The following is a 12,003-nucleotide window of genomic DNA, read 5'->3' on the forward strand; positions in this document are numbered from 1 at the left end:
CACAGGAGTGTAGATATCTCTTTAATATACTACATTTCTTGCTTACATATTCACCCAGAAGTGGGATTCCTGGATCATATGGTAGTTCTATTTTTAGTTTTTTGAGAAATCTCCTAACTGTTTTCCATGGTGGCTGTACTAATTACATCCCTACCAACATTGTACCAGGGTTTTATTTTCTCCACACTCTGCCCAGCATTTGCTATTGCCTATCTTTAGGATAAAAGCAGTTTTTAACCAGGGTGGGATAATATCTCACGATAATTTTGATTTGCATTTCACTTATGATTAATGATGTTGAGTGTTTTTTCATATGCCAATTACCCATGTATATGTCTTCTTTTGAGAAATTACTATTCAGTTTATTTTGTTCATTTAAAAATCAGGTTATTTATTTTTCCACTATTCAGTTTTTTGAGTTCTTTAAGTATTCTGGTTATTAATCCCTTGCCAGATATTTTGCAGATATTTTCTTCCATGCTATACACTGCCTCTTCACTTTGATTGCTTTCTTTGCTGTGCAAAAGCTTTTTTAGCTTGGTGTGATACCAATTGTCCATTTTTAATTCAGGTGCTTGTGCTTTTGAGGTCTTAGTCAAGAAGTCTTTACCCAGAACAACGTCCTGAAGCATTTCCCAATGTTTTCTTCCAGTAGTTTTATTGTTTCAGTCTTATATTTAAGTCTTTAATCCATTTTATTTTATATTCATATATGGTTAAATATAGGGGTATAGTTTCATTCCTTTGTATACGGATATCCAGTTTTTCCAGAACAATTTGTTGAAGACTACCTTTTCCCGAGTGTATGTTCTTGGCATCTTTGTTGAAAATGTGTTGACTATAAATGTGTAGATTTATTTCTGGGTTCTATATTCTATTTCATTTGTCTACATGTCTGTTTTTATGTCAGAATCATGCTATTTTGGATTTGTAGTATAATTTGAAGTCAGGTAATGTTATGCTTCCAATGATATACTTTTTGCTCTGTGTTACTTTGGCTATTTTGAGTCTTCTGTGATTCCATATAAATTTTACGATTTTTTTCCTATTTCTGTGAGGAATTTTGTTGGTATTTTAATAGGAATTGTATTGAATCCATAAATCAATTTGGGTGGTATGGACATTTTAACAATATTGCCTCTTCTGTTTATGAACATGGGATTTATTTCCATATTTTTCATGTCTTCTCCAATTTCTTTCATCAATTTTTTTATAGTTTTCATTGAAGAGATCTATCACTTCTTTGGTTATATTTATTCCTTGGTATTTTGTCTTATTTTTTGTAAGTGCATTGCTTTCTTGATTTCGTTTTCAGATTGTTCGCTGTTTGCATATAGAAATGCTTCCAAGTTTGTGTGTTGATTTTGTATCCTGTAGCTTTACTTAATTCATTTATTAGTTCAAATTTTCTGAGTTGGAAAGAGATTTTGCTTTTAATTGTATTTCCCTTACACCAGTGGAAGATCCAATGCTTAAGTACTGACATTACAGAAACTCAAAAGAAAAAAGACTAATAATTAAAGCTATTTGTCAATGTTTTTTTACCATGTTAATAAATCAGAAGACATAATTATGCAATTAGCTCCCTTATTATTTTTAATAAGATTTGTTAACATTCATTTGGAATTAATTTATTTTATGTTCATTAATCTTTGGGTTTTTCTAAAAATAAGATCATATTGTCTGAAAACAAGGACATTTTGACTTCTTTCTTTCTTATTTAGATGTCTTTTATTTCTTTCTCATGTCTAATTGCTCTGGATAATATTTCCGGTACTACATTGAATAAAAATGGTAGAAGTGAGCATCCTTGTCTTGTTCCAGATTTTAGAGGAAAGACTCAGATTTTCTCCATTCAGTATGATGCTAGCTGTGGGAAATGCCCATCAAGGGATGCATAGATAAAGAAAATGTGGCATAGATACATGACGGAATATTATTCTACCATAAGAATAAAATCCTGTCATTTGTAATAACACAGAGTGAACCAGAGGACATTAGGTTAAGTGAAATAAGCCAGGCACAGAAAGAAAAATGTCACATGTTCTCACTTATAAGTGGGAGCTACAAAAATTAATCTCATGAAGGTAGTAAATAAAATCATGGTTACTAGAGTGTGGGAAGGGAAGTGGGGAGAAAGAGATTAAGAGATGTTGATTAATGGTCACAAAAATACAGTCAGATAGAAGAAATAAGAGGTAGTGTTTGGTAGCACAGTAGGATGACTATAGTTAACAATAATTCATTGTATTTCAAAATTGCTTGATAAGTAGATTTGGAATGTTTACAAATAAAAAATAAATATTTGAGATAATAGATATCCCAATTATTCAGTCTTGATTATTACACATTGCATGCTTTTCTCAAAATACCACATGCACCCTGTGAATATGTATAAGTATTATGTATCCATAAACATTAAAATAAGAAAGTGATGATACTAAAACAAATGTGTATTAGAACCTATGAAGTCTAGCTAAAATATGCCCTATAAGGGCAAATACAAATTAGAAATAAGAGTCTTAATTTTCCCTATTGAAAATAAGAGAAGAGACTTCCTCCTTCCCCCTTTCCTTGTCTTAGAGCATTCACTTTTAAAAACGTGTCAGTTCTTTCTTTGCCCCCTTGAAATGATGTAAATATTTTAAACTGCTAAATAAATAATTGGACAAAGAAAAATTACCAACTTTACAACCCATGCATGGATTTATCAAAAGCCAGAGAGCCATCTCTTTTACATGTAATCATCAACAAGGGCACTATTCCATTTTGTGGGGAGAACGACAGCCAAATTTTGTGCAGACACCCTGGTGCATAACTACTTTTAGTCATAAAGATACGAGCTTTTTATTTTTCTTTTGGATAAAGCCAATTAACACAGACTGCCACCCAAATTACCAGGTGAAAACTGGATAAACTGGGCATGGCCAATAGTGCTGTCCAGTCCTCGTACTTCAAACCTAGTTGTTTTCTTGAGAATATGTCTGTTATTGCTTCTCTCTGCTTATTTATATAAAAGGGTGAGATTTTATTATATCTGCAATCCTCTTAGATTACCTGTGCTACACCTCACATTCTAATTCAATGCTAATTCAATAATAAAATTATTTTATTTCTCTTATACCTTTGTGGAAAGCTTTTCTGAGTTGGGAAGAGATTTTTGCTTTTAATTGTATTTCCCCTACATCAGTGGCAAATCCAATGCTTAAGTACTGACATTACAGGAACTCAAAAGAAAACAGACTAATAATTAAAGCTACTTGTCAATGTTTTTTACCATGTTAATAAATCAGAAGACATAATTATACAATTAGCTCCCTAATTATTTTTAATAAGAATTATTAACATTCATTTGGAATTAATTTATTTTATGTGGTCCTTTCTTTGCTCTGCTCTCTTGATTCTCAATCTTTATTTTTCTTTAATTCATTTTTTTATTTCATTTAAAGCATCTCCTAAGTTATTCTTAGGAGAATATCGGATGGTAATAACCTTTCTGATTCTATGCACATCTGAAAATAGTTTTATTTTTTATCACACTGAGTGGCTCTGAATAGGATTTATAAACCCAAAACAAATTTCTAAGCCTCCCAACCAACTGAACTGGCCACCTCCTTGGCCAAGGGGACTCCAAAGAAATCTGAAAAACTAGTTTAGGTGATGATGGGAAGGGAGGTTGGACAGGCCCTTAATACCCCTCCCTTCGGAGTTTAGGAACAACTGACCAGCAATAACATTAAAACAGAGTTCATAAGATGGACAAAACAGATTCTTTGTAGCAATAAGATAACAAATTCCAACCTGACTCTGGTATAGCCCCACAAGACAGACAGTGGGTCCTGAGAAAAATCAAAGTATGTTACTCCAAAATATATTCATTTGACATATTTTTATATGACTTTGCAAGGTTGTCTTGTGGGGGGGAACTTTGCATTCTATAGAGAATCTCCTTCCCTTTGTAGGTCTTTTCTGGATCTTTTCAAGGTCGGAAGAGAGAGATTTACCAAATACTCTCTCTGCAGCCTGCTACTTGGAGGCTTCATCCTCTTAAAAAGAACCTTGGCTTCTACAACTCTCCTCATCTTAACTCAAATGTTTCTTCTTGTTTTTTCAACTTTTAGTTTAGAATCAGGGTTTACATGCGAAGGATTGTTACAGAGGTACATTGCATGGTGCTGAGGTTTTGGATATGACGGAATCTGTTTCCGTGCTATTGAGCATAGTACCCAATAGGTAGTTCTTCAGCCCTTGGCCCTATCCCTCTCTCTCTGCTGCAGTACTCCCCGTGCCTATTGTCTCATCTTTATGTCCACGTGTACTGCATGTTAGATCTAACCTATAAGTGACACGAAAAGTATCTGGGTTTTCTGTTTCTGCATTAATTCAATTAGAGTTATGGCCTCCAGCTGTATCTTTGTTGCTGCAAAAGATATGATTTTGTGTATATGTATCACATGTTCTTTATCCAATCCACTGAGGATGGGCACTTACGTTGTTTCCATGTTTTGGCTATTGTGAATAGCACTGTGATGAACAGACAGGTGCATGTGTCCTTTAAAGAAATCACAAATAACAAAAATAAATAGAAAAACATTCCATGCTCATGGACTGGAAGAATCAGTATCATTAAAATGGCCACACTGCCCAAAGCAATATGCAGATTCAATACTATTCCTTCCTCAAGTATTTCTTTCTGCTGACTTCAACTCTAGGCAAAGCTCAACTTTTTTTAACCAAGTTGCCAATCAGAAAATCTTTGGATCCACCTATGATCTGTAACTCACTCCCACCTCCAGCTTCCCGGTATCTCACCTTTCTGGGCCATCTCTACTTTACACGTATTGCTTTATGTCTTTCCCTATAACTTCTTCCTCTCTAAGATACGTAAAACTACGCCGTACCCCAACCATCTCAGGCGCATGTTCTCAGAACTTCTTGAGACTATACCCCAGGTCATGATTACTCATATGTAGCTCAAAATAAGCCTCTTTAAATATTTTACAGAGTTTGCATTTTTCATCAACAGATTCTAAATTCAAATTGTTTTTTTTCCTTAAAACCTTTCTCAACATTGTTCTATTGTGTAGAAGCATTGGATCTTACAAATAAAAAAAGGTAGGAGCATTTCTGATTTTGGTTTGTAGGTCTCTTTGGAATTTGTTTTCATCTTTAATAATTTTCATTTCATTATTGGTGTCGAAAATTCACTAAAATCCAGCTAGATATAAACAGTTGTTCATTCTTCCTGTTATTTAGTGAGCATTTTCATCTGAAAGTTTATATTTCTTCAAAATTAGCAATTCTTTTTCTATTTGCTTTTCTTCCCCTTTACGCATGCTTATTTTCCCTTCTGTTATTCAGTCAAATAAATATTGGAATTTTAGGGTAAATACTCAATTTTTAAACTATTCTCTATTGTATTTGCTAGTCTTATAATTTTGCAGTAATTTCAGGGAGAATCCTCTGGTCCAATTTTCCAAGTCACTGAAGATTGTGCAATTAAGTTATACAGCTATTTTGTTGCGATATTTTCCATGATCATAAAACTGTTACTTTAAAAAATCTTTAGGTATTTATTTTCATAGATGCCATATTTTCTTCAATTTTTCATAGTGTTCAGCTTAACTTTTTGTTGTTTACATGTTAGTTTTCTTAGTTGAATCAGTTGCTTCTCTTCATGCTGCTTGTCTTTCTCAAAAGTTTTGTGAGTCTTGATTATCTGTGTATCATTAGGATTTAAAATATCTTGTTTCCCAGACTGGGCACTTTAGGCTACCCTGGTCATGTTAAGGGGTCATACAAGAGATTCCTGGGGTCTATTTTGTCTTCTGTTTATAGAGGCTTTCCATTACTTGTGAATATATGTTTCTACACTAGACATTGCCTGCCTTTAAGCCCCAGTTCCCACACTCAATGATTTCGTTTGGTAAAAATATTACTGTCCACAGCTCAAGAAGAAGTTAGGTGGGAGAAGCCATGGCAGTAGAGGGACTCCCATATCCATGCTACCATCTATTTGTGATTCTAAGCATTTCCTGCTTCATTTATTTGCTGCTTCAATGTTTAGGAAGTTCTGGAATGGTCCTAATATTCCAGTAGTCTCTTACTGTAAATGTCTTGCACTGTGATTTTTCTAGCTTTATTTCTTTTCCACTTATAACTGATGTTTTTTGAATTTTTTTTCAGGAATGTGTCAGTATTTGTGGTCCATTTATAACATTCTAGTTTTACATGACTACTATAGTGTGAAGAGTTTTGTAGCATCTATGCCATTTTAGATTACACTAGACAAATAAATTTTTTTTTAATTTTGCCAATTTCTTCTTTACCTCTTGATATTTCCTATGATCAGCAGATTTTAATTTATATAAGTTATCTTATACCCTTCTAATAACATTATATAATATATGATGAATTTCTGTATTTCATACATTCTTCAAAGTGAAAGCACTTATTTGGAAATTATTAAATATATTGTCTTAAAATACATGTACTTCAGAAATTAACATACTCTAAAACTTTATTATATACAGGCAGTAGGATAACCTGAATGTGTTTATATTAAAATGCAGAATTTCATTTAAAAAGAAGGAATGGAGGGAGGATGCAGAACAGAAAACAGCATGATGGCACTTGTCTCAGATGCATCCTGTCTCCTCTGAGCCTTACGGTGAGAGTGAGCTGCTGGCTAAGCTAAATGGGACGCTTCTACTTGAAACTCTGTGAGACAAGAGGATACAAGGAGTACTACAGTTTTTTTCCAGGTATCAAAGTGCTAACTCAAGTAAGGAAAAGAAATATTTTGTATACCTCTTGACAAACCAAAAATGGCTTCAAGGCTTCAGCACATTGAGGAAACAAGAGACTAGAATGGCAAATTATTACCTTGTAAGTCTGCAAGCTTGGAAGCGTCTACAGCAGCCTTAGCAGAGGCATTGTTGGGCCCAGTGGATAGTAGCAGTAGTGACAGAACAGCAACTCCAACCTCAATTGCCTGCTCAGGTTAGAGAATATCTAACATTTAACATTGAGCCTATGTGAGACATTCCCAGAAATTGAAATTTTGCGGATAATGTCTTATAGCAATTCATTGTGTCCAGAGCCAACAAAATACCAATTATAAAATAAAATTATTACATGGTTAGAATGTATAACTACTAGCAAGATACATGAGGTTCTTTAAGTTGTTTTGCTGCAGAAATTACCATCTTATAAATGTTTGCAGTGTTATTCTATCATCATGATTACATAAAAATGCAATTTATAAGGCTTTTTCCATGGACCTAAATCCTGTCATAAATTTGCAATCAATATTGTACTTAATAGCAACCAGGATGGAAATTATACATACACATACATAAACCCACACATGTACACACACACACACACACACACACACACACACACACACACACACAGAGATTTATTTTAGGAAATGGGATCATGCAATTATGGGGACTGGCAAGTTTGAAATATATAGGGCAGGTTGACAATTCAGGTAAAAAGTTGATGTTGTAGTCCTGAGTCATAAACCTATAGGGCTGGTGAGCAGACTGGAAATGTGGGCAGTATTTCTACATTGCAGTTTTGCAGCAGCATTCTGTCTCTCTGGGAAATCTCACTCTTTGCTTTGAAACTCTTCAAATAATTGGAGGAGGCCTACTCCCATTATGGAGGTAATCTTTTCTTTTTTCTTTTTTTTTTTTTTTAAATTTAAAAACCTTTATTTATTGTAAAATGTAAGATACATGGAGACAAATGCATAAAAGGTAAATGTACAACTTTTTAGGGCTTGGGTTTCATTTTACTCTACTTAGAATTAGTAATTTTGTTTGTTACTATTTCACAGACACTGACACAAGACATGAAACTTCTGGGTCAGAGACAAAGGTCTTTATTACTCATTGCACAGCAAGCAACTTGATCAGCATATTTGTGTTGATACCCTTTGCCCACCAAGACACAGAGGGGCAACACAGAGGGCCCAGATAGATGCCTAAACATGCAGTAGGTTGCATTACAGAAAAGGAACACTGAGCTTGGTCAATCTGCTGTTTTGTGGCAAGTCAGAAAGCCTGTTCTTTGTCCCACAGGGAGATGTTACCTCATTCTTCAAAGCTGTGCACTGCAAAGATACACCTGAGAAATGCTATGGTAAAGAGTCTTCAGGGTCTTGCATCTGAGGCATACTCAGCAGATATGTAGGTGTGTGAGATCTCTTCTCACTCATAGGTGGGAACTGAACAATAAGATCACTTGGACTCAGGAAGGGGAACATCACACACAGGGGCCTATCATGGGGAGGGGGGGAGGGGGGAGGGATTGCATTGGGAGTTATACCTGATGTAAATGATGAGTTGATGGGTGCAGCACACCAACATGGCACAAGTATACATATGTAACAAACCTGCACGTTATGCACATGTACCCTACAACTTAAAGTATAATAATAATAAATAAATTAAAAAAAAAAAAAAAAGTAATGTGTTAAGCTGTGTTGGGAGACCTGCTTCCATGGAGGTAATCTTTTCAACTTAAAGTCAACTGATTGACTGATTGTAAATGTTAGCCATATCTACAAAATACCGTTACAAAAAAATCTAGCCTAGTGTTTGACCAAACAACTGGGCACCATAACCTAGTCAAATTGACACATAACCATCACACATATCTAAAATCTAAATCTGACTCAAAATTGATTGCAACTTATATTTAAGTTGGCCTAGTGGCAATCTTGAATGAGTTGTCATTGCTTGTGCATATACAAATAATAAAAGCTTTACTATCATTTTTTTTAGAATAAATATCCATGCACTGGAGGAAATTCTGGAGAAGAAAAACTTTTAGGAACTAAATTTTTATCAATATTGATAGGGAGATGGAATCGTCAGACGATTTAACATTCCCGAAGCAACAGTACAAAGTAGAATAATTCCACTAACTTGCAAAGCCAGTTTAAAAACCAGCAACAATGGTTTTGTCATTTTTTTATACATTACTTTAGAAATTTTATATTAAAAACTAACCCACATAATGGCATGAAAAGTATTTTGGGGGAATAACAGACATTAACAGTTCAAAATTTAAACAGGATTCAAAGGATAACCAATTGCTATTATCTTCCTTTGTATGTACTTACAATAATAATATATATTAAAATTTTGCATAGTCTAAAAGTTATCTTTCAAAATTGATAAAGTAAAAATTGTAAAAATAAAAGAAAGCATTGCTGTACTTTAATTCCTAGCATTTTAAATATATGATACAGTATACAAAATACTGTTGCATCTTACAGTATTAAATAAACATAGCGTGGTAAATACAAGGACACACTTAAAATATGATGACATTTTGTACACAGAAATCAAAAACTGTGTCTACTTTATATAGATAGTATCTTCTCTTTTTAAATGTCATGCTAATGTTAAGAAGTCTGATCCATATGGCCTGTTACAACAGTGTATCATGCTAAGCAAACAGCCAAGTTATTTCCAGTACATTTAAAGAATTAATTTGTGTTCTAAATAATTTGGTTACTTTAAGTTACTTGAACTACTAAGAAGTCTCTGTCAATAATTCTCAGGCTTAACTAGGTGAAATAGAAAAGAAAGCATTTGGGAGTAATAAGATGGTATGAATTGGTTAGTAGAGTAGAATTTAGAATTTCCTTCCTTTGTTTCTAAAAGTTTTTAAAGAAAACTTTTCTAACCTTACGTATTTTAAAACTTAGAAAAATATAAGCTTCTATTACAGTTTAGGAGGATGCAATGGATCCATACAAACTGGCAAAAAAAAAAAATTAGTCAAGGAAGGTTACAGTGCCATACAAAATCATAATTTTTAAGGAAATCGATATTGCTGTTTTGTCTTTGCATATTCCTGTTAATTTTTATTGTTTTATTTCATTTTATATTTTAAATTTTATTGTAGTAAAAATACTGATCTACCCTCTTAACAAATTTTTAAGTACACATTACATTATTGTTAACTACAAATACCATGTTGTACTGCAGATATCTAGAGCTTATTTATCTTGCTTGACTGAAACTTTATGCCCATTGATTAGTAATTTCCTGCTTGTTTTTTGTATTGTTTACTTTTTGTATGTAACTAGTCATTACCTTGGTCCAAAATGGTAACGTGTGAGTTTCCCCATATATTATTTTCATTCAAGGAGCCAGAGGGTATTTAATCTTTATGTCCTACTAGATGAAAATATTTGTGTACATGCTACATTTCAGTGAAAAATGAGACCAGACATTAAAGACAGAAGAAAGGACACTTCATAGAAATATATGATGAGTTATTAGTTTGAAATGTGGATAATTACAACTAAAATTTGAGTAAGAGTAATAGTTATAAGTTTATCAGAAGAACCATACTATAATGGAAAATTCCATAATAACCCAGAACAAAACATATTTTTAGAAAGACAAATTTATCATTTCAATTTAATACATCATGTGAGAAAAAAATACAATGAGAGTAATGTTAAAAATATATTATTTATCTTAATAAACTTGAATGCTTTGAATTTCTAAACCAAAAGATGAAATATTCCAAATGAAAAAATAAAGACAATCCATGTATTTGCTATTTACAAGAACAAAGTATTAAATATTTAAAAATATGCCAGGATAAATGCAATAAAAACAAAGTTAAAATAATTACATTAATACCTGGCACTAAACATTCAAAGTTAAAACAGGTTCTTTCTATATAGAGACATATGATACAGAGGAAACAAGGATAAAGATGGATGCATAGTAGATACTAAATTAAAATCACTAAAAGGCTGGGCACTGTGGCTCAGGCCTGTAATCCCAGCACTTTGGGTTGCTGAGGCGGGTGGATAACTTAAGGCCAGGAGTTTGAGACCAGCCTAGCCAACATGGTGAAACCCTGTCTCTACTAAAAATACAAAAATCATCAAGGCATGGTGGCATGCACCTGTAGTCCCAGCTACACAGGAGGCTGAAGCAGGAGAATCGCTTGAACCCGGGAGGTACAGTTGCAGTGAGCTGAGATTGCACCACTGCACTCTAGCCTGGACGACAGAGCAAGACTTGCCCGAGTGACACAGTGAGACTCAAAAAAAAAAAAAAAAAAAAAAAAAAAAAGAAGAAGAAAGAAAAAGAAAAGAAAAATTACTAAAAATTTTAGTGTCTTTTTAGTTTAAAATCTATGCTTAAATCCAAAATCCTACCATACATAATCAATACCCAATTGCAAAAAAAAAAAAAAAAAAAAAAGAAAGAAAGACAGATTCTACTCATAATAGCTCCCTAAGTTATCTATTTTGTGGAATAAATATAACAAAATATTTGAAAGATGTTTAGTAAACTAAAAACTATGAAACTCAACTAAAGAATACAAGAGATAAGTAAATAGAGAGATGTAGAAGATCCACACAGGGGAATAATTTATATATTATAAAAATTTCAATTCTTCTCACATCATTCTAAGTAAATTCAATCAAAACCCCAAAAAGAACTTGCCTAGCAAACTTGTTTTAAGGTTAAAACAGTATAATGAATATTGTTTAGTATGTGAGGCAATTTTGTAAAAGAAAAACAAAGAGCCAAATAAATCAGTAATTAATATTAATATGATGGTTCATCAATTTGGAAAAAAATTAAGTTAGATCCCATTCTCACACCTTGTCTTAGGCTGACATAAAAAATACCATAGAGTAGGTGTTTGGTTTGGTTCTGTTTTTGAGACAGAGTTTCGCTCTGTCACCCAGGCTGGAGTACTGTGGCATGATCTTGGCTCACTGCAGCTGCAGCCTCCCGGGCTCAAGTGATTCTCCAGCTTCAGCCCCCTGAGTAGCTAGGACTACAGGTATGCATCTCCACACTCAGCTAATTTTTGTGTTTTCAGTAGAGATGGGATTTCACCTGTCGACCAGGCTGGTCTCTTGAACTCCTGTCCTCAAGTGGTCTGCCTGCCTCATCCTCCCAAAGTGCTGGGATTACAAGTGTGAGTCACTGCTCCCAGCCG

Source organism: Macaca thibetana, chromosome 3 (genome assembly GCF_024542745.1).
Source record: "Macaca thibetana thibetana isolate TM-01 chromosome 3, ASM2454274v1, whole genome shotgun sequence".
In the NCBI taxonomy this organism is placed as follows: domain Eukaryota; kingdom Metazoa; phylum Chordata; class Mammalia; order Primates; family Cercopithecidae; genus Macaca; species Macaca thibetana.